The sequence below is a fragment of the Coregonus clupeaformis genome, unplaced genomic scaffold, assembly GCF_020615455.1.
Source record: "Coregonus clupeaformis isolate EN_2021a unplaced genomic scaffold, ASM2061545v1 scaf0470, whole genome shotgun sequence".
NCBI lineage: Eukaryota > Metazoa > Chordata > Actinopteri > Salmoniformes > Salmonidae > Coregonus > Coregonus clupeaformis.
Genome location: NW_025533925.1, coordinates 29,413 through 54,496, shown reverse-complemented (window position 1 = coordinate 54,496; position 25,084 = coordinate 29,413). Strand labels below are relative to the sequence as shown.

The 25,084-nt window shown below is 38.6% G+C and overlaps 1 pseudogene; it reads right to left on the bottom strand.

The window, feature by feature from the left end:
* Window positions 1-8,701: 8,701 nt before the first annotated feature.
* Window positions 8,702-25,084, bottom strand: part of LOC123481247 — a 45,727-nt pseudogene continuing 29,344 nt past the window's right edge.

Genomic DNA, 25,084 nt, shown 5'->3' with positions numbered 1-25,084 from the left:
TAGTCTTTCTGACCCAGAGCTCAGAGAAAACCACTTCACTACTATACTACTAGTCTTTCTGACCCAGAGCTGAGAGAAAACCACTTCACTACTATACTACTAGTCTTTCTGACCCAGAGCTGAGAGAAAACCACTTCACTACTATACTACTAGTCTTTCTGACCCAGAGCTGAGAGAAAACCACTTCACTACTATACTACTAGTCTTTCTGACCCAGAGCTCAGAGAAAACCACTTCACTACTATACTACTAGTCTTTCTGACCCAGAGCTGACCCAGAGCTGAGAGAAAACCACTTCACTACTATACTACTAGTCTTTCTGACCCAGAGCTGACCCAGAGCTGAGAGAAAACCACTTCACTACTATACTACTAGTCTTTCTGACCCAGAGCTGAGAGAAAACCACTTCACTACTATACTACTAGTCTTTCTGACCCAGAGCTGAGAGAAAACCACTTCACTACTATACTACTAGTCTTTCTGACCCAGAGCTGAGAGAAAACCACTTCACTACTATACTACTAGTCTTTCTGACCCAGAGCTGAGAGAAAACCACTTCACTACTATACTACTAGTCTTTCTGACCCAGAGCTGACCCAGAGCTGAGAGAAACCACTTCACTACTATACTACTAGTCTTTCTGACCCAGAGCTGAGAGAAAACCACTTCACTACTATACTACTAGTCTTTCTGACCCAGAGCTCAGAGAAAACCACTTCACTACTATACTACTAGTCTTTCTGACCCAGAGCTGAGAGAAAACCACTTCACTACTATACTACTAGTCTTTCTGACCCAGAGCTGAGAGAAAACCACTTCACTACTATACTACTAGTCTTTCTGACCCAGAGCTGAGAGAAAACCACTTCACTACTATACTACTAGTCTTTCTGACCCAGAGCTGAGAGAAAACCACTTCACTACTATACTACTAGTCTTTCTGACCCAGAGCTGAGAGAAAACCACTTCACTACTATACTACTAGTCTTTCTGACCCAGAGCTGAGAGAAAACCACTTCACTACTATACTACTAGTCTTTCTGACCCAGAGCTGAGAGAAAACCACTTCACTACTATACTACTAGTCTTTCTGACCCAGAGCTGAGAGAAAACCACTTCACTACTATACTACTAGTCTTTCTGACCCAGAGCTGACCCAGAGCTGAGAGAAAACCACTTCACTACTATACTACTAGTCTTTCTGACCCAGAGCTGACCCAGAGCTGAGAGAAAACCACTTCACTACTATACTACTAGTCTTTCTGACCCAGAGCTGACCCAGAGCTGAGAGAAAACCACTTCACTACTATACTACTAGTCTTTCTGACCCAGAGCTGACCCAGAGCTGAGAGAAAACCACTTCACTACTATACTACTAGTCTTTCTGACCCAGAGCTGAGAGAAAACAACTTCACTACTATACTACTAGTCTTTCTGACCCAGAGCTGAGAGAAAACCACTTCACTACTATACTACTAGTCTTTCTGACCCAGAGCTCAGAGAAAACCACTTCACTACTATACTACTAGTCTTTCTGACCCAGAGCTGAGAGAAAACCACTTCACTACTATACTACTAGTCTTTCTGACCCAGAGCTGAGAGAAAACCACTTCACTACTATACTACTAGTCTTTCTGACCCAGAGCTGAGAGAAAACCACTTCACTACTATACTACTAGTCTTTCTGACCCAGAGCTGAGAGAAAACCACTTCACTACTATACTACTAGTCTTTCTGACCCAGAGCTGACCCAGAGCTGAGAGAAAACCACTTCACTACTATACTACTAGTCTTTCTGACCCAGAGCTGAGAGAAAACCACTTCACTACTATACTACTAGTCTTTCTGACCCAGAGCTGAGAGAAAACCACTTCACTACTATACTACTAGTCTTTCTGACCCAGAGCTGAGAGAAAACCACTTCACTACTATACTACTAGTCTTTCTGACCCAGAGCTGAGAGAAAACCACTTCACTACTATACTACTAGTCTTTCTGACCCAGAGCTGAGAGAAAACCACTTCACTACTATACTACTAGTCTTTCTGACCCAGAGCTGAGAGAAAACCACTTCACTACTATACTACTAGTCTTTCTGACCCAGAGCTGAGAGAAACAACTTCACTACTATACTACTAGTCTTTCTGACCCAGAGCTGAGAGAAAACCACTTCACTACTATACTACTAGTCTTTCTGACCCAGAGCTGACCCAGAGCTCAGAGAAAACCACTTCACTACTATACTACTAGTCTTTCTGACCCAGAGCTGAGAGAAAACCACTTCACTACTATACTACTAGTCTTTCTGACCCAGAGCTGACCCAGAGCTGAGAGAAAACCACTTCACTACTATACTACTAGTCTTTCTGACCCAGAGCTGAGAGAAAACCACTTCACTACTATACTACTAGTCTTTCTGACCCAGAGCTGAGAGAAAACCACTTCACTACTATACTACTAGTCTTTCTGACCCAGAGCTGACCCAGAGCTGAGATAGTGTTGATAGCTAGTGATAGATAGTGTTGATAGCTAGTGATAGATAGTGTTAATAGCTATTGATAGATAGTGTTGATAGCTAGTGATAGATAGTGTTGATAGCTAGTGATAGATAGTGTTGATAGCTAGTGATAGATAGTGTTGATAGCTAGTGATAGATAGTGTTGATAGCTAGTGATAGATAATGTTGATAGCTAGTGATAGATAGTGTTGATAGCTAGTGATAGCTAGTGTTGATAGCTAGTGATAGCTAGTGTTGATAGCTAGTGATAGTGTTGATAGCTAGTGATAGATAATGTTGATAGCTAGTGATAGTGCTGATAGCTAGTGATAGATAGTGTTGATAGCTAGCGATAGATAGTCTTGATAGCTAGTGATAGATAGTGTTGATAGCTAGTGATAGATAGTGTTGATAGCTAGTGATAGATAGTGTTGATAGCTAGTGATAGCTAGTGTTGATAGCTAGTGATAGTGTTGATAGCTAGTGATAGATAGTGTTGATAGCTAGTGATAGTGTTGATAGCTAGTGATAGATAGTGTTGATAGCTAGTGATAGATAGTGTTGATAGCTAGTGATAGCTAGTGTTGATAGCTAGTGATAGCTAGTGTTGATAGCTAGTGATAGTGTTGATAGCTAGTGATAGATTGTGTTGATAGCTAGTGATAGTGTTGATAGCTAGTGATAGATAGTGTTGATAGCTAGTGATAGATAGTGTTGATAGCTAGTGATAGATAGTGTTGATAGCTAGTGATAGATAGTTTTGATAGCTAGTGATAGATAGTGTTGATAGCTAGTGATAGATAGTGTTGATAGCTAGTGATAGTGTTGATAGCTAGTGATAGATAGTGTTGATAGCTAGTGATAGTGTTGATAGCTAGTGATAGATAGTGTTGATAAATAGTGTTAGATAATGTTGATAGCTAGTGATAGATAGTGTTGATAGCTAGTGATAGATAGTGTTGATAGCTAGTGATAGATAGTGTTGATAGCTAGTGATAGTGTTGATAGCTAGTGATAGATAATGTTGATAGCTAGTGATAGTGTTGATAGCTAGTGATAGATAGTGTTGATAGCTAGCGATAGATAGTCTTGATAGCTAGTGATAGATAGTGTTGATAGCTAGTGATAGATAGTGTTGATAGCTAGTGATAGTGTTGATAGCTAGTGATAGATAGTGTTGATAGCTAGTGATAGATAGTGTTGATAGCTAGTGATAGATAGTGTTGATAGCTAGTGATAGTGTTGATAGCTAGTGATAGATAGTGTTGATAGCTAGTGATAGTGTTGATAGCTAGTGATAGATAGTGTTGATAGCTAGTGTTAGATAATGTTGATAGCTAGTGATAGATAGTGTTGATAGCTAGTGATAGATAGTGTTGATAGCTAGTGATAGATAGTGTTGATAGCTAGTGTTAGATAGTGTTGATAGCTAGTGATAGATAGTGTTGATAGCTAGTGATAGATAGTGTTGATAGCTAGTGTTAGATAGTGTTGATAGCTAGTGTTAGATAGTGTTGATAGCTAGTGATAGATAGTGTTGATAGCTAGTGATAGATAGTGTTGATAGCTAGTGATAGATAGTGTTGATAGCTAGTGATAGATAGTGTTGATAGCTAGTGATAGATAGTGTTGATAGCTAGCGATAGATAGTGTTGATAGCTAGCGATAGATAGTGTTGATAGCTAGCGATAGATAGTGTTGATAGCTAGCGATAGATAGTGTTGATAGCTAGTGATAGATAGTGTTGATAGCTAGTGATAGATAGTGTTGATAGCTAGTGATAGATAGTGTTGATAGCTAGTGATAGATAGTGTTGATAGCTAGTGATAGTGTTGATAGCTAGTGATAGATAGTGTTGATAGCTAGTGATAGATAGTGTTGATAGCTAGTGATAGTGTTGATAGCTAGTGATAGATAGTGTTGATAGCTAGTGATAGTGTTGATAGCTAGTGATAGATAGTGTTGATAGCTAGTGTTAGATAATGTTGATAGCTAGTGATAGTGTTGATAGCTAGTGATAGATAGTGTTGATAGCTAGTGATAGATAGTGTTGATAGCTAGTGTTAGATAGTGTTGATAGCTAGTGATAGATAGTGTTGATAGCTAGTGATAGATAGTGTTGATAGCTAGTGTTAGATAGTGTTGATAGCTAGTGTTAGATAGTGTTGATAGCTAGTGATAGATAGTGTTGATAGCTAGTGATAGATAGTGTTGATAGCTAGTGATAGATAGTGTTGATAGCTAGTGATAGCTAGTGTTGATAGCTAGTGATAGTGTTGATAGCTTGTGATAGATAGTGTTGATAGCTAGTGATAGTGTTGATAGCTAGTGATAGATAGTGTTGATAGCTAGTGACAGATAGTGTTGATAGCTAGTGATAGATAGTGTTGATAGCTAGTGATAGATAGTGTTGATAGCTAGTGATAGATAGTGTTGATAGCTAGTGATAGATAGTGTTGATAGCTAGTGTTAGATAGTGTTGATAGCTAGTGTTAGATAGTGTCGATAGCTAGTGATAGATAGTGTTGATAGCTAGTGATAGATAGTGTTGATAGCTAGTGATAGTGTTGATAGCTAGTGATAGATAGTGTTGATAGCTAGTGTTAGATAGTGTTGATAGCTAGTGATAGATAGTGTTGATAGCTAGTGTAGATAGTGTTGATAGCTAGTGATAGATAGTGTTGATAGTGATAGATAGTGTTGATAGCTAGCGATAGATAGTGTTGATAGCTAGCGATAGATAGTGTTGATAGCTAGCGATAGATAGTGTTGATAGCTAGTGATAGCTAGTGTTGATAGCTAGTGATAGCTAGTGTTGATAGCTAGTGATAGCTAGTGTTGATAGCTAGTGATAGTGTTGATAGCTAGTGATAGTGTTGATAGCTAGTGATAGATAGTGTTGATAGCTAGCGATAGATAGTGTTGATAGCTAGTGATAGATAGTGTTGATAGCTAGTGATAGATAGTGTTGATAGCTAGTGATAGCTAGTGTTGATAGCTAGTGATAGCTAGTGTTGATAGCTAGTGATAGTGTTGATAGCTAGTGATAGATTGTGTTGATAGCTAGTGATAGTGTTGATAGCTAGTGATAGATAGTGTTGATAGCTAGTGATAGTGTTGATAGCTAGTGATAGATAGTGTTGATAGCTAGTGATAGATAGTGTTGATAGCTAGTGTTAGATAGTGTTGATAGCTAGTGATAGATAGTGTTGATAGCTAGTGATAGATAGTGTTGATAGCTAGTGTTAGATAGTGTTGATAGCTAGTGATAGATAGTGTTGATAGCTAGTGTTAGATAGTGTTGATAGCTAGTGATATATAGTGTTGATAGCTAGTGATAGATAGTGTTGATAGCTAGTGATAGATAGTGTTGATAGCTAGTGATAGATAGTGTTGATAGCTAGTGATAGATAGTGTTGATAGCTAGTGAAAGATAGTGTTGATAGCTAGTGATAGATAGTGTTGATAGCTAGTGATAGATAGTGTTGATAGCTAGTGATAGATAGTGTTGATAGCTAGTGATAGATAGTGTTGATAGCTAGTGATAGATAGTGTTGATAGCTAGTGATAGATAGTGTTGATAGCTAGTGATAGATAGTGTTGATAGCTAGTGATAGATAGTGTTGATAGCTAGTGATAGATAGTGTTGATAGCTAGTGATAGATAGTGTTGATAGCTAGTGATAGATAGTGTTGATAGCTAGTGATAGATAGTGTTGATAGCTAGTGATAGATAGTGTTGATAGCTAGTGATAGCTAGTGTTGATAGCTAGTGATAGCTAGTGTTGATAGCTAGTGATAGATAGTGTTGATAACTCTGTCAGCTACAGACTACAGCTATTTACAGCCTAAGAGTAGAGTAGTGTTGATAGCTAGTGATAGATAGTGTTGATAGCTAGTGATAGATAGTGTTGATAACTCTGTCAGCTACAGACTACAGCTATTTACAGCCTAAGAGTAGAGTGGTGTTGATAGCTAGTGATAGATAGTGTTGATAACTCTGTCAGCTACAGACTACAGCTATTTACAGCCTAAGAGTAGAGTAGTGTTGATAGCTAGTGATAGATAGTGTTGATAACTCTGTCAGCTGCAGACTACAGCTATTTACAGCCTAAGAGTAGAGTGTGTGTTTGTGTGTGTGTGAGCATCAGTGGGTGTCTGTGTGGCTGTGTGAAATACAGTGGATAACAGGATCAATAACAGCAATCTTTATTTAAAAACAGTCCCTGAAAATAAACCAGTCCGATGGCACACAGTCCATTTACAAAACGCTTTGAGACTATTAATTATAACCTTGTTATATATACACACAGGAACAGTTTAGGTAGAGGAAAGAAATAACACACACCTGTAGAGGTGAGGTACTAATTATCTGAACATAGAACTCTGAAAAGAAGGACATGAAAGTCGGGGGCCGTGTCCCAATACCCATACTTGGGTTGACATACTGTGTATGATGAGTACACAGTATGTAGTTTAAGTATGTAGTAGGTAAGACAGGTTTCAGACACGGCCCACACTTCTTCTCTTCTGTCTGGCAGCAGTGTGTGGAGAGAGGAGAGTGATGCCAGACAGAGGAGAGTGTGATGTCATGTCCCCAGACAGAGGAGAGTGACTTCATGTCCCCAGACAGAGTTCTGTCCAGGTTAGGTAACGTTAGTCTGTAGTAGAGTAGAATACGTGTAATTCCTTGCATTATTGTGTTGGTTTTAATAGAGATAGAATTATAGAATAGAAAACAGCCGTGTTTGATCTAGTGTAGTGTATATCTATGTCTGTATATATGTTGCTTGTGCTGAGCCCACATCCTCAATCTAACCCTACACACACACACACACACACACACACACACACACACACACACACACACACACACACACACACACACTAACCTAGCCCTGACTGAGCCCTCTGTGTGTAACAGGAACCACATCCTCAATCTAACCCTACACACACACACACACACACACACACACACACACACACACACACACACACACACACACACACACACTAACCTAGCCCTGACTGATTATGTACACACACACACACACACACACACACACACACACACACACACACACACACACACACACACACACACACACACACACACACACACACACACACACACACACACACTAACCTAGCCCTGACTGATTATGTACACACACACACACACACACACACACACACACACACACACACACACTAACCTAGCCCACACTCTCTCTCTCTCTCTCCTCTTAGTGATTATATACATGACACCCAGTGCATTAAACCGGTGGTAGATGGAGCAACACAGCTTGGTAGATCATATAAAAGTGATCAGTATCAATGTAATAAATCAGTGTGTAATATTGACCTATACAGCATGTTAATCAGGAGGGATGTTGGGCCCCTGTGAGGCTGACTGACTCACTAACAACTGGGTCAGAACAGAAATATGGTGCGGGAATAAGCATGCATGTGTCTACTAGTCCTGCTTCTAGTGCACAGTAAACATATCATCATTACCATCACCATCATCATCATCATTACCATCATCATATATCATCACCATCACCATCATAATAATCATCACCATCATAATAATCACCATTATTACCATCATCACACCATCATCTATCATCATCACCATTACATCATCATAATAATAATCACCATCACCATCATCACCATCGTCATATGTCATATCATCTTCATCTTCATCATCTTCATCAGAGTTCAGTAGTAAAGTAATCAGGAATTTAGAGGGAGTCACTGTGCGTTAGCTGGTTATTAGTTCAACTCCCTCTTTTGGCTGGACCTTGTTATCGGTTCAAGTCCTTTTGGCTGAACCAGGTTATTGGTTCAAGTCCTTTTGGCTGAACCAGGTTATTGGTTCAAGTCCTTTTAGCTGAACCAGGTTATTGGTTCAAGTCCCTCTTTTGGCTGGACCTTGTTATTAGTTCAAGTCCTTTTGGCTGGACCATGTTATTGGTTCAAGTCCCTCTTTTGGCTGAACCAGGTTATTGGTTCAAGTCCCTCTTTTGGCTGAACCAGGTTATTGGTTCAAGTCCTTTTAGCTGAACCAGGTTATTGGTTCAAGTCCCTCTTTTGGCTGGACCTTGTTATTAGTTCAAGTCCTTTTGGCTGGACCAGGTTATTGGTTCAAGTCCCTCTTTTGGCTGAACCAGGTTATTGGTTCAAGTCCCTCTTTTGGCTGAACCAGGTTATTGGTTCAAGTCCCTCTTTTGGCTGGACCATGTTATTGGTTCAAGTCCCTCTTTTGGCTGAACCAGGTTATTGGTTCAAGTCCCTCTTTTGGCTGAACCAGGTTATTGGTTCAAGTCCCTCTTTTGGCTGAACCAGGTTATTGGTTCAAGTCCCTCTTTTGGCTGGACCATGTTATTGGTTCAAGTCCCTCTTTTGGCTGAACCAGGTTATTGGTTCAAGTCCCTCTTTTGGCTGGACCATGTTATTGGTTCAAGTCCCTCTTTTGGCTGGACCTTGTTATTGGTTCAAGTCCCTCTTTTGGCTGGCCCTTGTTATTGATTCAAGTCCTTTTGGCTGGACCTTGTTATTGGTTCAAGTCCCTCTTTTGGCTGGCCCTTGTTATTGGTTCAAGTCCTTTTGGCTGAACCAGGTTATTGGTTCAAGTCCTTTTGGCACTCTCCTGTATTTAGCATTGGCACTCTATTATGGCACTGTCTTCTGTCCATATAAAGACAAAAGTCTGTTGTTCATGGGCCATATACAGTATGCCTGTTGTTCATGGGCCATATACAGTATGCCTGTTGTTCATGGGCCATATACAGTATGCCTGTTGTTCATGGGCCATATACAGTATGCCTGTTGTTCATGGGCCATATACAGTATGCCTGTTGTTCATGGGCCATATACAGTATGCCTGTTGTTCATGGGCCATATACAGTATGCCTGTTGTTCATGGGCCATATACAGTATGCCTGTTGTTCATGGGCCATATACAGTATGCCTGTTGTTCATGGGCCATATACAGTATGCCTGTTGTTCATGGGCCATATACAGTATGCCTGCCGTTCATGGGCCATATATGTCTCTTTTTAGTTTCTGGCCTCAGTGCCATCTGGTGTTTTAGGGTCAAACTAGGTCTTTAGGAAAAACAAGGGTTAGGGTTTAGAGGTCAAACTAGGTCTTTAATGAAAACAAGGGTTAGGGTTCAGAGGTCAAACTAGGTATTTAGTGAAAACAGGGATTAGGGTTCAGAAGTCAAACTAGGTCTCTAGTGAAAACAAGGGTTAGGGTTCAGAGGTCAAACTAGGTCTCTAGTGAAAACGGGGGTTAGAGTTCAGACGTCAAACTAGGTCTCTAGTGAAAACAGGGGTTAGGGTTCAGACGTCAAACTAGGTCTCTAGTGAAAACGGGGGTTAGAGTTCAGACGTCAAACTAGGTCTCTAGTGAAAACAGGGGTTAGAGTTCAGCGCAAGCATTACTATCATCATTATTAAAAGTATTATTCATAAAATTAATATAACTATTATTATTATTATTATTATTATTGTTATAACTAGTCCTATGTACAGAGCAGTAGTGAAGTCAGAATATACAGGCAATCATATTGACTCACTCTACTAAATGGAAGCTTTTGTTTGTTTTGAAAATACTTTAAAAATATATTTTTTTCCCCCGTGAAGTTGATCAACTTGATTTATAAAATCCTGTCTGATGCAGCTGAAGTCTCGTGTGCTTGAATCAGAGCTGGTCGCTATGGAAACGGACAGGTGTGCCGTGGTTGGTCGGTTTCACTTCCTTTGAGCAATTAGAGGGGAAGAGTGATGACATCACCAGCCCAGAGCTGTCTGCCCAATCAGAGAAGGGGGCGGGAAGGAAGTCCAGTCCTCTGAAAAACGTGATTGGTTGATGTGGAGTTGGCCGGCAGCTCTCTGTGATCTGATTGGCTGTAAGGCACTGTGAGGGAGTGGTCAGGAGAGGTCAGTCATGCTGAGGCTCATGGGTAGTCCTGGTCGGAGGTAGGGGACTCGGGGGAAGTCTGGAGGGTGAGAGAAGTCAGGGGTCAGAACACGCCCGTTCTCCCCAGAGGACCCCGTGATGGACAGCCTGGCCTTACTCCGCATGGCATCCGTAAACGTCATCTACACACACACACACACACACACACACACACACGCACACGCGCACACACACACACACACACACACACACATAGAAAAACAAAATAAAAAATGCAATGGTCAGGGTCAGCTCCACTTCACACTGCTGTAGAAATATAGATGTATAGATATGTAAAATGTAGAAATGCAGTATGTAGTAAATGCAGTATGTAGAAATGCAGTATGTAGAAATGCAGTATGTAGAAATACAGTATGTAGAAATGCAGTATGTAGTAAATGAAGTATGTAGAAATGCAGTATGTATTAAATGTAGTATGTATTAAATGTAGTATGTAGTAAATGCAGTATGTAGAAATGCAGTATGTAGTAAATGAAGTATGTAGAAATGCAGTATGTAGAAATGCAGTATGTAGTAAATGAAGTATGTAGAAATGCAGTATGTATTAAATGAAGTATGTAGAAATTAAGTATGTATTAAATGAAGTATGTAGTAAATGAAGTATGTAGAAATGAAGTATGTATTAAATGTAGTATGTAGTAAATGTAGTATGTAGTAAATGCAGTATGTATTAAATGCAGTATGTAGTAAATGTAGTATGTAGTAAATTTAGTAAATGCAGTATGTTGTAAATGCAGTATGTAGCAAATGTAGTAAATGCAGTATGTAGTAATTGCAGTATGTTGTAAATGTAGTATGTAGTAAATGCAGTATGTAGTAAATGCAGTATGTAGTAAATGCAGTATGTAGTAAATGTAGTATGTAGTAAATGTAGTAAATGCAGTATGTTGTAAATGCAGTATGTAGCAAATGTAGTAAATGCAGTATGTAGTAAATGCAGTATGTAGTAAATGCATTATGTAGCAAATGCAGTATGTAGCAAATGCAGTATGTTAAAAAATGCAGTATGTAGTAAATGAAGTATGTAGAAATGCGGTATGTAGTAAATTAAGTATGTAGTAAATGAAGTATGTATTAAATGTAGTAAGTAGTAAATGAAGTATGTAGAAATGCAGTATGTAGTAAATGCAGTATGTAGCAAATGTAGTAAATGCAGTATGTAGTAAATGCAGTATGTGGTAATTGCAGTATGTTGTAAATGTAGTATGTAGTAAATGCAGTATGTAGTAAATGCAGTATGTAGTAAATGCAGTATGTAGTAAATGCAGTATGTAGTAAATGCAGTATGTAGTAAATGTAGTATGTAGTAAATGTACTAAATGCAGTATGTTGTAAATGCAGTATGTAGCAAATGTAGTAAATGCAGTATGTATAAATGCAGTAAATGTAGTATGTAGTAAATGTAGTATGTAGTAAATGCAGTATGTAGTAAATGCAGTATGTCGACGTGTGTGTCCAGTATGGTGTATAACAGAATGGTGTGTGACAGTATGGTGTATGACAGTATGGTGTGTATAACAGTATGGTGTATGACAGTATGGTGTATGACAGTATGGTGTATGAGAGTATGGTGTATGACAGTATGGTGTGTATAACAGTATGGTGTATAACAGTATGAGTGTATGACAGTATGGTGTATAACAGAATGGTGTAAATGACAGTATGGTGTATGACAGTATGGTGTGTATAATCAGTATGGTGTATGACAGTATGGTGTATGACAGTATGTGTGTATGACAGTATGGTGTATGACAGTATAGTGTATGACAGTATGGTGTATGACAGTATAGTGTGTATGACAGTATAGTGTGTATGACAGTATGGTGTATGACAGTATGGTGTATAACAGTATGGTGTGTATAACAGTATAGTGTATGACAGTATAGTGTGTAATGACAGTATGGTGTAATGACAGTATAGTGTAAATGACAGTATGTGTGTATGACAGTATGGTGTATGACAGTATGGTGTATGACAGTATAGTATGTATAACAGTATGGTGTAAGACAGTATGGTATGTATGACAGTATAGTGTATGCAGTATGAGTGTATAATGCAGTATATGTGTATGTCAGTATAGTGTATAACAGTATGGTGTATGACAGTATGAGTGTATGACAGTATGGTGTATGACAGTATGGTGTATAACAGTATGGTGTATAACAGAATGGTGTGTGACAGTATGGTGTATGACAGTATGGTGTGTATAACAGTATGGTGTATGACAGTATGGTGTATGACAGTATGGTGTATGAGAGTATGGTGTATGACAGTATGGTGTGTATAACAGTATGGTGTATGACAGTATGGTGTGTATGACAGTATGGTGTATAACAGAATGGTGTGTGACAGTATGGTGTATGACAGTATGGTGTGTATAACAGTATGGTGTATGACAGTATGGTGTATGACAGTATGGTGTGTATGACAGTATGGTGTATGACAGTATGGTGTATGACAGTATGGTGTATGACAGTATAGTGTGTATGACAGTATGGTGTGTATGACAGTATGGTGTATGACAGTATGGTGTATAACAGTATGGTGTGTATAACAGTATGGTGTATGACAGTATAGTGTGTATGACAGTATGGTGTATGACAGTATAGTGTGTATGACAGTATGGTGTGTATGACAGTATGGTGTATGACAGTATGGTGTATGACAGTATGGTGTGTATAACAGTATGGTGTATGACAGTATGGTATGTATGACAGTATGGTGTATAACAGTATGGTGTGTATAACAGTATGGTGTATGACAGTATGGTGTATAACAGTATGGTGTATAACAGTATGGTGTATGACAGTATGGTGTATGACAGTATGGTGTGTATGACAGTATGGTGTATAACAGTATGGTGTATGACAGTATGGTGTATGACAGTATGGTGTATGACAGTATGGTGTATGACAGTATGGTGTGTATGACAGTATGGTGTATGACAGTATGGTGTATAACAGTATGGTGTATGACAGTATGGTGTATGACAGTATGGTGTGTATGACAGTATGGTGTATGACAGTATGGTGTATAACAGTATGGTGTATGACAGTTTGGTGTGTATGACAGTATGGTGTGTATGACAGTATGGTGTATAACAGTATGGTGTATGACAGTATGGTGTATGACAGTATGGTGTATGACAGTATGGTGTGTATGACAGTATGGTGTATGACAGTATGGTGTATAACAGTATGGTGTATGACAGTTTGGTGTGTATGACAGTATGGTGTGTATGACAGTATGGTGTATAACAGTATGGTGTATGACAGTATGGTGTATGACAGTATGGTGTATGACAGTATGGTGTATGACAGCATGGTGTGTATGACAGTATGGTGTATAACAGTATGGTGTATGACAGTATGGTGTATGACAGTATGGTGTATGACAGTATGGTGTATGACAGTATGGTGTGTATGACAGTATGGTGTATGACAGTATGGTGTATAACAGTATGGTGTATGACAGTATGGTGTGTATGACAGTATGGTGTATGACAGTATGGTGTGTATGACAGTATGGTGTATGACAGTATGGTGTGTATGACAGTATGGTGTATGACAGTATGGTGTGTATGACAGTATGGTGTATAACAGTATGGTGTATGACAGTATGGTGTGTATGACAGTATGGTGTGTATGACAGTATGGTGTGTATAACAGTATGGTGTATGACAGTATGGTGTATAACAGTATGGTGTATAACAGTATGGTTTATGACAGTATGGAGTATGACAGTATGGTGTGTATGACAGTATGGTGTATGACAGTATGGTGTGTATGACAGTATGGTGTATAACAGTATGGTGTATGACAGTATGGTGTATAACAGTATGGTGTATGACAGTATGGTGTGTATGACAGTATGGTGTATGACAGTATGGTGTGTATAACAGTATGGTGTATGACAGTATGGTGTGTATAACAGTATGGTGTATATCAGTATGGTGTATGACAGTATGGTGTGTATGACAGTATGGTGTGTATGACAGTATGGTGTGTATAACAGTATGGTGTATGACAGTATGGTGTATGACAGTATGGTGTATAACAGTATGGTGTATAACAGTATGGTGTATGACAGTATGGTGTGTATAACAGTATGGTGTATATCAGTATGGTGTATGACAGTATGGTGTGTATGACAGTATGGTGTGTATGACAGTATGGTGTATGACAGTATGGTGTGTATGACAGTATGGTGTGTATAACAGTATGGTGTGTATAACAGTATGGTGTTAACAGTATGGTGTATGACAGTATGGTGTGTATGACAGTATGGTGTATGACAGTATGGTGTGTATGACAGTATGGTGTATAACAGTATGGTGTATGACAGTATGGTGTATGACAGTATGGTGTATGACAGTATGGTGTATAACAGTATGGTGTATAACAGTATGGTGTGTATAACAGTATGGTGTATGACAGTATGGTGTATGACAGTATGGTGTGTATGACAGTATGGTGTATAACAGTATGGTGTATAACAGCATGGTGTGTATAACAGTATGGTGTATAACAGTATGGTGTATGACAGTATGGTGTGTATGACAGTATGGTGTATGACAGTATGGTGTGTATGACAGTATGGTGTATAACAGTATGGTGTATAACAGTATGGTGTGTATGACAGTATGGTGTATGACAGTATGGTGTGTATGACAGTATGGTGTATAACAGTATGGTGTGTATAACAGTATGGTGTATAACAGTATGGTGTGTATAACAGTATGGTGTATGACAGTATGGTGTATGACAGTATGGTGTGTATGACAGTATGGTGTATGACAGTATGGTGTGTATAACAGTATGGTGTGTATAACAGTATGGTGTATAACAGTATGGTGTATGACAGTATGGTGTGTATGACAGTATGGTGTATGACAGTATGGTGTGTATAACAGTATGGTGTATAACAGTATGGTGTATGACAGTATGGTGTGTATAACAGTATGGTGTGTATGACAGTATGGTGTATGACAGTATGGTGTATAACAGTATGGTGCATAACAGTATGGTGTATGACAGTATGGTGTATGACAGTATGGTGTGTATGACAGTATGGTGTATGACAGTATGGTGTATGACAGTATGGTGTATGACAGTATGGTGTATAACAGTATGGTGTGTATGACAGTATGGTGTATGACGGTATGGTGTGTATGACAGTATGGTGTGTACGACAGTATGGTGTGTATGACAGTATGGTGTATAACAGTATGGTGTATAACAGTATGGTGTGTATGACAGTATGGTGTGTATGACAGTATGGTGTGTGACAGTATGGTGTATAACAGTATGGTGTGTATGACAGTATGGTGTATAACAGTATGGTGTATAACAGTATGGTGTATGACAGTATGGTGTGTGACAGTATGGTGTGTATGACAGTATGGTGTATGACAGTATGGTGTATAACAGTATGGTGTATGACAGTATGGTGTATAACAGTATGGTGTATGACAGTATGGTGTATAACAGTATGGTGTATGACAGTATGGTGTGTATGACAGTATGGTGTGTGACAGTATGGTGTATAACAGTATGGTGTGTATGACAGTATGGTGTATAACAGTATGGTGTATAACAGTATGGTGTATGACAGTATGGTGTGTGACAGTATGGTGTATAACAGTATGGTGTGTATGACAGTATGGTGTATAACAGTATGGTGTATGACAGTATGGTGTATAACAGTATGGTGTATGACAGTATGGTGTATAACAGTATGGTGTATAACAGTATGGTGTATGACAGTATGGTGTATGACAGTATGGTGTATAACAGTATGGTGTATGACAGTATGGTGTATAACAGTATGGTGTATAACAGTATGGTGTATGACAGTATGGTGTGTGACAGTATGGTGTATAACAGTATGGTGTGTATGACAGTATGGTGTATGACAGTATGGTGTATAACAGTATGGTGTATAACAGTATGGTGTATAACAGTATGGTGTTTGACAGTATGGTGTATGACAGTATGGTGTATAACAGTATGGTGTATGACAGTATGGTGTGCATGACAGTATGGTGTATGACAGTATGGTGTGTATAACAGTATGGTGTATGACAGTATGGTGTGTATAACAGTATGGTGTATATCAGTATGGTGTATGACAGTATGGTGTGTATGACAGTATGGTGTGTATGACAGTATGGTGTGTATAACAGTATGGTGTATGACAGTATGGTGTATGACAGTATGGTGTATAACAGTATGGTGTATAACAGTATGGTGTGTATAACAGTATGGTGTATGACAGTATGGTGTATGACAGTATGGTGTGTATGACAGTATGGTGTATAACAGTATGGTGTATAACAGTATGGTGTGTATAACAGTATGGTGTATAACAGTATGGTGTATGACAGTATGGTGTGTATGACAGTATGGTGTATGACAGTATGGTGTGTATGACAGTATGGTGTATAACAGTATGGTGTGTATAACAGTATGGTGTGTATGACAGTATGGTGTATGACAGTATGGTGTGTATGACAGTATGGTGTATAACAGTATGGTGTGTATAACAGTATGGTGTATAACAGTATGGTGTGTATAACAGTATGGTGTATGACAGTATGGTGTGTATGACAGTATGGTGTGTATGACAGTATGGTGTATGACAGTATGGTGTGTATAACAGTATGGTGTGTATAACAGTATGGTGTATAACAGTATGGTGTATGACAGTATGGTGTGTATGACAGTATGGTGTGTATGACAGTATGGTGTATGACAGTATGGTGTATGACAGTATGGTGTATGACAGTATAGTGTGATAACAGTATGGTGTATTATGACAGTATGGTGTATAACAGTATGGTGTATAACAGTATGGTGTATGACAGTATGGTGTATGACAGTATGGTGTGTATGACAGTATGGTGTATAACAGTATGGTGTATGACAGTATGGTGTATGACAGTATGGTGTATGACAGTATGGTGTATAACAGTATGGTGTGTATGACAGTATGGTGTATGACAGTATGGTGTGTATGACAGTATGGTGTGTATGACAGTATGGTGTGTATGACAGTATGGTGTATGACAGTATGGTGTATGACAGTATGGTGTGTATGACAGTATGGTGTGTGACAGTATGGTGTATAACAGTATGGTGTGTATGACAGTATGGTGTATAACAGTATGGTGTATAACAGTATGGTGTATGACAGTATGGTGTGTGACAGTATGGTGTATAACAGTATGGTGTGTATGACAGTATGGTGTATGACAGTATGGTGTATAACAGTATGGTGTATAACAGTATGGTGTATGACAGTATGGTGTATAACAGTATGGTGTATGACAGTATGGTGTGTATGACAGTATGGTGTGTATGACAGTATGGTGTGTATGACAGTATGGTGTGTGACAGTATGGTGTATAACAGCATGGTGTGTATGACAGTATGGTGTATAACAGTATGGTGTATAACAGTATGGTGTATGACAGTATGGTGTGTGACAGTATGGTGTATAACAGTATGGTGTGTATGACAGTATGGTGTATAACAGTATGGTGTATGACAGTATGGTGTATAACAGTATGGTGTATAACAGTATGGTGTATAACAGTATGGTGTATGACAGTATGGTGTATAACAGTATGGTGTATAACAGTATGGTGTATGACAGTATGGTGTATAACAGTATGGTGTGTATGACAGTATGGTGTATGACAGTATGGTGTATAACAGTATGGTGTATAACAGTATGGTGTTTGACAGTATGGTGTATGACAGTATGGTGTGTATAACAGTATGGTGTATGACAGTATGGTGTATGACAGTATGGTGTATAACAGTATGGTGTATGACAGTATAGTGTGTATAACAGTATGGTGTATGACAGTATGGTGTGTATGACAGTATGGTGTATAACAGTATGGTGTATAACAGTATGGTGTATAACAGTATGGTGTGTATAACAGTATGGTGTGTATGACAGTATGGTGTATGACAGTATGGTGTGTATGACAGTATGGTGTGTATGGCAGTATGGTGTATGACAGTATGGTGTATAACAGTATGGTGTATAACAGTATGGTGTGTATAACAGTATGGTGTATGACAGTATGGTTTGTATGACAGTATGGTGTGTATAACAGTATGGTGTATGACAGTATGGTGTATAACAGTATGGTGTATAACAGTATGGTGTATGACAGTATAGTGTGTATAACAGTATGGTGTATGACAGTATGGTGTGTATGACAGTATGGTGTATAACAGTATGGTGTATAACAGTATGGTGTGTATAACAGTATGGTGTGTATGACAGTATGGTGTATGACAGTATGGTGTGTATGACAGTATGGTGTGTATGACAGTATGGTGTATGACAGTATGGTGTATAACAGTATGGTGTATAACAGTATGGTGTGTATAACAGTATGGTGTATGACAGTATGGTTTGTATGACAGTATGGTGTATAACAGTATGGTGTATGACAGTATGGTGTATAACAGTATGGTGTATAACAGTATGGTGTATGACAGTATGGTGTGTATGACAGTATGGTGTATGACAGTATGGTGTGTATGACAGTATGGTGTATGACAGTATGGTGTGTATGACAGTATGGTGTATAACAGTATGGTGTATAACAGTATGGTGTATGACAGTATGGTGTATAACAGTATGGTGTATAACAGTATGGTGTGTATAACAGTATGGTGTATGACAATATGGTGTGTATGACAGTATAGTGTATGACAGTATGGTGTATAACAGTATGGTGTATAACAGTATGGTGTGTATAACAGTATGGTGTATGACAGTATGGTGTGTATAACAGTATGGTGTATGACAGTATGGTGTGTATAACAGTATGATGTGTATGACAGTATAGTGTGTATGACAGTATGGTGTATGACAGTATGGTGTGTATGACAGTATGGTGTATAACAGTATGGTGTATAACAGTATGGTGTGTATAACAGTATGGTGTATGACAGTATGGTGTGTATGACAGTATAGTGTATGACAGTATGGTGTATAACAGTATGGTGTATAACAGTATGGTGTGTATAACAGTATGGTGTATAACAGTATGGTGTGTATAACAGTATGGTGTATGACAGTATGGTGTGTATGACAGTATGGTGTGTATGACAGTATGGTGTATGACATTATGGTGTGTATAACAGTATGGTGTGTATGACAGTATGGTGTATGACAGTATGGTGTGTATGACAGTATGGTGTGTATGACAGTATGGTGTGTATGACAGTATGGTGTATGACAGTATGGTGTATAACAGTATGGTGTATAACAGTATGGTGTATGACAGTATGGTTTGTATGACAGTATGGTGTATGACAGTATGGTGTATGACAGTATGGTGTATAACAGTATGGTGTATGACAGTATGGTGTATAACAGTATGGTGTATGACAGTATGGTGTATGACAGTATGGTGTATGACAGTATAGTGTATAACAGTATGGTGTGTATGACAGTATGGTGTATGACAGTATGGTGTATAACAGTATGGTGTGTATAACAGTATGGTGTATGACAGTATAGTGTGTATGACAGTATGGTGTATGACAGTATAGTGTGTATGACAGTATGGTGTGTATGACAGTATGGTGTATGACAGTATGGTGTGTATAACAGTATGGTGTATGACAGTATGGTATGTATGACAGTATGGTGTATAACAGTATGGTGTGTATAACAGTATGGTGTATGACAGTATGGTGTATAACAGTATGGTGTATAACAGTATGGTGTATGACAGTATGGTGTGATGACAGTATGGTGTTATGACAGTATGGTGTATAACAGTATGGTGTATGACAGTATGGTGTATGACAGTATGGTGTATAACAGTATGGTGTATGACAGTATGGTGTATGACAGTATGGTGTATGACAGTATGGTGTGTATGACAGTATGGTGTATGACAGTATGGTGTATAACAGTATGGTGTATGACAGTATGGTGTATGACAGTATGGTGTATGACAGTATGGTGTGTATGACAGTATGGTGTATGACAGTATGGTGTATGACAGTATGGTGTATGACAGTATGGTGTGTATGACAGTATGGTGTATGACAGTATGGTGTATAACAGTATGGTGTGTATGACAGTATGGTGTATGACAGTATGGTGTGTATAACAGTATGGTGTATGACAGTATGGTGTATGACAGTATGGTGTATGACAGTATGGTGTGTATGACAGTATGGTGTATGACAGTATGGTGTGTATGACAGTATGGTGTATGACAGTATGGTGTATGACAGTATGGTGTATAACAGTATGGTGTGTATGACAGTATGGTGTATAACAGTATGGTGTATGACAGTATGGTGTATAACAGTATGGTGTATGACAGTATGGTGTGTATAACAGTATGGTGTATGACAGTATGGTGTATAACAGTATGGTGTATAACAGTATGGTGTATGACAGTATGGTGTATGACAGTATGGTGTGTATGACAGTATGGTGTATGACAGTATGGTGTATGACAGTATGGTGTATGACAGTATGGTGTATGACAGTATGGTGTATAACAGTATGGTGTATAACAGTATGGTGTATGACAGTATGGTGTATGACAGTATGGTGTATAACAGTATGGTGTATGACAGTATGGTGTATGACAGTATGGTGTATGACAGTATGGTGTGTATGACAGTATGGTGTATGACAGTATGGTGTGTATGACAGTATGGTGTGTATAACAGTATGGTGTATGACAGTATGGTGTATAACAGTATGGTGTATGACAGTATGGTGTGTATGACAGTATGGTGTATAACAGTATGGTGTGTATGACAGTATGGTGTATGACAGTATGGTGTATAACAGTATGGTGTGTATAACAGTATGGTGTATGACAGTATGGTGTGTATGACAGTATGGTGTATGACAGTATGGTGTGTATAACAGTATGGTGTATGACAGTATGGTGTGATGACAGTATGGTGTATAACAGTATGGGTGTATAACAGTATGGTGTGTATGACAGTATGGTGTATGACAGTATGGTGTATGACAGTATGGTGTATAACAGTATGGTGTGTATAACAGTATGGTGTATAACAGTATGGTGTATAACAGTATGGTGTATGACAGTATGGTGTGTATGACAGTATGGTGTATGACAGTATGGTGTATGACAGTATGGTGTATAACAGTATGGTGTGTATAACAGTATGGTGTATGACAGTATGGTTTGTATGACAGTATGGTGTATGACAGTATGGTGTATGACAGTATGGTGTATAACAGTATGGTGTATAACAGTATGGTGTGTATAACAGTATGGTGTATGACAGTATGGTGTGTATGACAGTATGGTGTATAACAGTATGGTGTATGACAGTATGGTGTATAACAGTATGGTGTGTATAACAGTATGGTGTATGACAGTATGGTGTGTATAACAGTATGGTGTATGACAGTATGGTGTGTATGACAGTATGGTGTGTATAACAGTATGGTGTATGACAGTATGGTGTGTATAACAGTATGGTGTATGACAGTATGGTGTATGACAGTATGGTGTGTATGACAGTATGGTGTGTATGACAGTATGGTGTATGACAGTATGGTGTATAACAGTATGGTGTATAACAGTATGGTGTGTATAACAGTATGGTGTATGACAGTATGTGTGTATGACAGTATGGTGTGTATGACAGTATGGTGTGTATGACAGTATGGTGTATGACAGTATGGTGTATAACAGTATGGTGTATGACAGTATGGTGTATGACAGTATGGTGTATGACAGTATGGTGTATGACAGTATGGTGTGTATGACAGTATGGTGTATGACAGTATGGTGTATAACAGTATGGTGTTATAACAGTATGGTGTATGACAGTATGGTGTATGACAGTATGGTGTATGACAGTATGGTGTATGACAGTATGGTGTATGACAGTATGGTGTGTATGACAGTATGGTGTATAACAGTATGGTGTATGACAGTATGGTGTGTATGACAGTATAGTGTATGACAGTATGGTGTATGACAGTATGGTGTATAACAGTATGGTGTATAACAGTATGGTGTGTATGACAGTATGGTGTATGACAGTATGGTGTGTATGACAGTATGGTGTATGACAGTATGGTGTGTATGACAGTATGGTGTATAACAGTATGGTGTGTATGACAGTATGGTGTATGACAGTATGGTGTATGACAGTATGGTGTGTATAACAGTATGGTGTATGACAGTATGGTGTATGACAGTATGGTGTATAACAGTATGGTGTATGACAGTATGGTGTATGACAGTATGGTGTATGACAGTATGGTGTATAACAGTATGGTGTATGACAGTATGGTGTATAACAGTATGGTGTGTATGACAGTATGGTGTATGACAGTATGGTGTATAACAGTATGGTGTATGACAGTATAGTGTATGACAGTATGGTGTATGACAGTATGGTGTGTATGACAGTATGGTGTATAACAGTATGGTGTATGACAGTATGGTGTATGACAGTATGGTGTGTATGACAGTATAGTGTATAACAGTATGGTGTATGACAGTATGGTGTATGACAGTATGGTGTGTATGGCAGTATGGTGTAAAACAGTATGGTGTGTATGACAGTATGGTGTATGACAGTATGGTGTGTATAACAGTATGGTGTATGACAGTATGGTGTATAACAGTATGGTGTATGACAGTATGGTGTATAACAGTATGGTGTGTATAACAGTATGGTGTGTGACAGTATGGTGTATAACAGTATGGTGTATAACAGTATGGTGTATGACAGTATGGTGTATGACAGTATGGTGTATGACAGTATGGTGTATGACAGTATGGTGTATGACAGTATGGTGTATAACAGTATGGTGTATGACAGTATGGTGTATAACAGTATGGTGTGTATAACAGTATGGTGTATAACAGTATGGTGTGTATGACAGTATGGTGTATGACAGTATGGTGTGTGACAGTATGGTGTATAACAGTATGGTGTGTATGACAGTATGGTGTATGACAGTATGGTGTATAACAGTATGGTGTATGACAGTATGGTGTATAACAGTATGGTGTATGACAGTATGGTGTATAACAGTATGGTGTATGACAGTATGGTGTGTATGACAGTATGGTGTGTATGACAGTATGGTGTTATAACAGTATGGTGTATGACAGTATGGTGTGTATGACAGTATGGTGTATGACAGTATGGTGTGTATAACAGTATGGTGTATGACAGTATGGTGTATGACAGTATGGTGTATGACAGTATGGTGTATGACAGTATGGTGTGTATAACAGTATGGTGTATAACAGTATGGTGTGTATGACAGTATGGTGTATGACAGTATGGTGTGTATAACAGTATGGTGTATGACAGTATGGTGTATAACAGTATGGTGTATAACAGTATGGTGTATGACAGTATGGTGTATGACAGTATGGTGTGTATGACAGTATGGTGTATGACAGTATGGTGTGTATAACAGTATGGTGTATAACAGTATGGTGTGTATGACAGTATGGTGTGTATGACAGTATGGTGTATGACAGTATGGTGTGTATAACAGTATGGTGTGTATAACAGTATGGCGTATGACAGTATGGTGTATGACAGTATGGTGTATGACAGTATGGTGTATAACAGTATGGTGTATGACAGTATGGTGTATGACAGTATGGTGTATAACAGTATGGTGTATGACAGTATGGTGTATAACAGTATGGTGTATGACAGTATGGTGTATGACAGTATGGTGTGTGACAGTATGGTGTGTATGACAGTATGGTGTGTATGACAGTATGGTGTGTATGACAGTATGGTGTATAACAGTATGTGTATAACAGTATGGTGTATAACAGTATGGTGTGTATGACAGTATGGTGTATGACAGTATGGTGTATAACAGTATGGTGTATGACAGTATGGTGTATAACAGTATGGTGTATAACAGTATGGTGTATGACAGTATGGTGTATGACAGTATGGTGTGTATGGCAGTATGGTGTAAAACAGTATGGTGTGTATGACAGTATGGTGTATGACAGTATGGTGTATAACAGTATGGTGTATGACAGTATAGTGTGTATGACAGTATGGTGTGTATGACAGTATGGTGTATGACAGTATGGTGTGTATAACAGTATGGTGTATGACAGTATGGTGTGTATGACAGTATGGTGTATGACAGTATGGTGTATGACAGTATGGTGTATGACAGTATGTGTATGACAGTATGGTGTATAACAGTATGGTGTATAACAGTATGGTGTATGACAGTATGGTGTATGACAGTATGGTGTATGACAGTATGGTGTATGACAGTATGGTGTGTATAACAGTATGGTGTATAACAGTATGGTGTGTATAACAGTATGGTGTATGACAGTATGGTGTGTATGACAGTATGGTGTATGACAGTATGGTGTGTATGACAGTATGGTGTATGACAGTATGGTGTGTATGACAGTATGGTGTATGACAGTATGGTGTATAACAGTATGGTGTATAACAGTATGGTGTATGACAGTATGGTGTATGACACTATGGTGTATGACAGTATGGTGTGTATGACAGTATGGTGTATGACAGTATGGTGT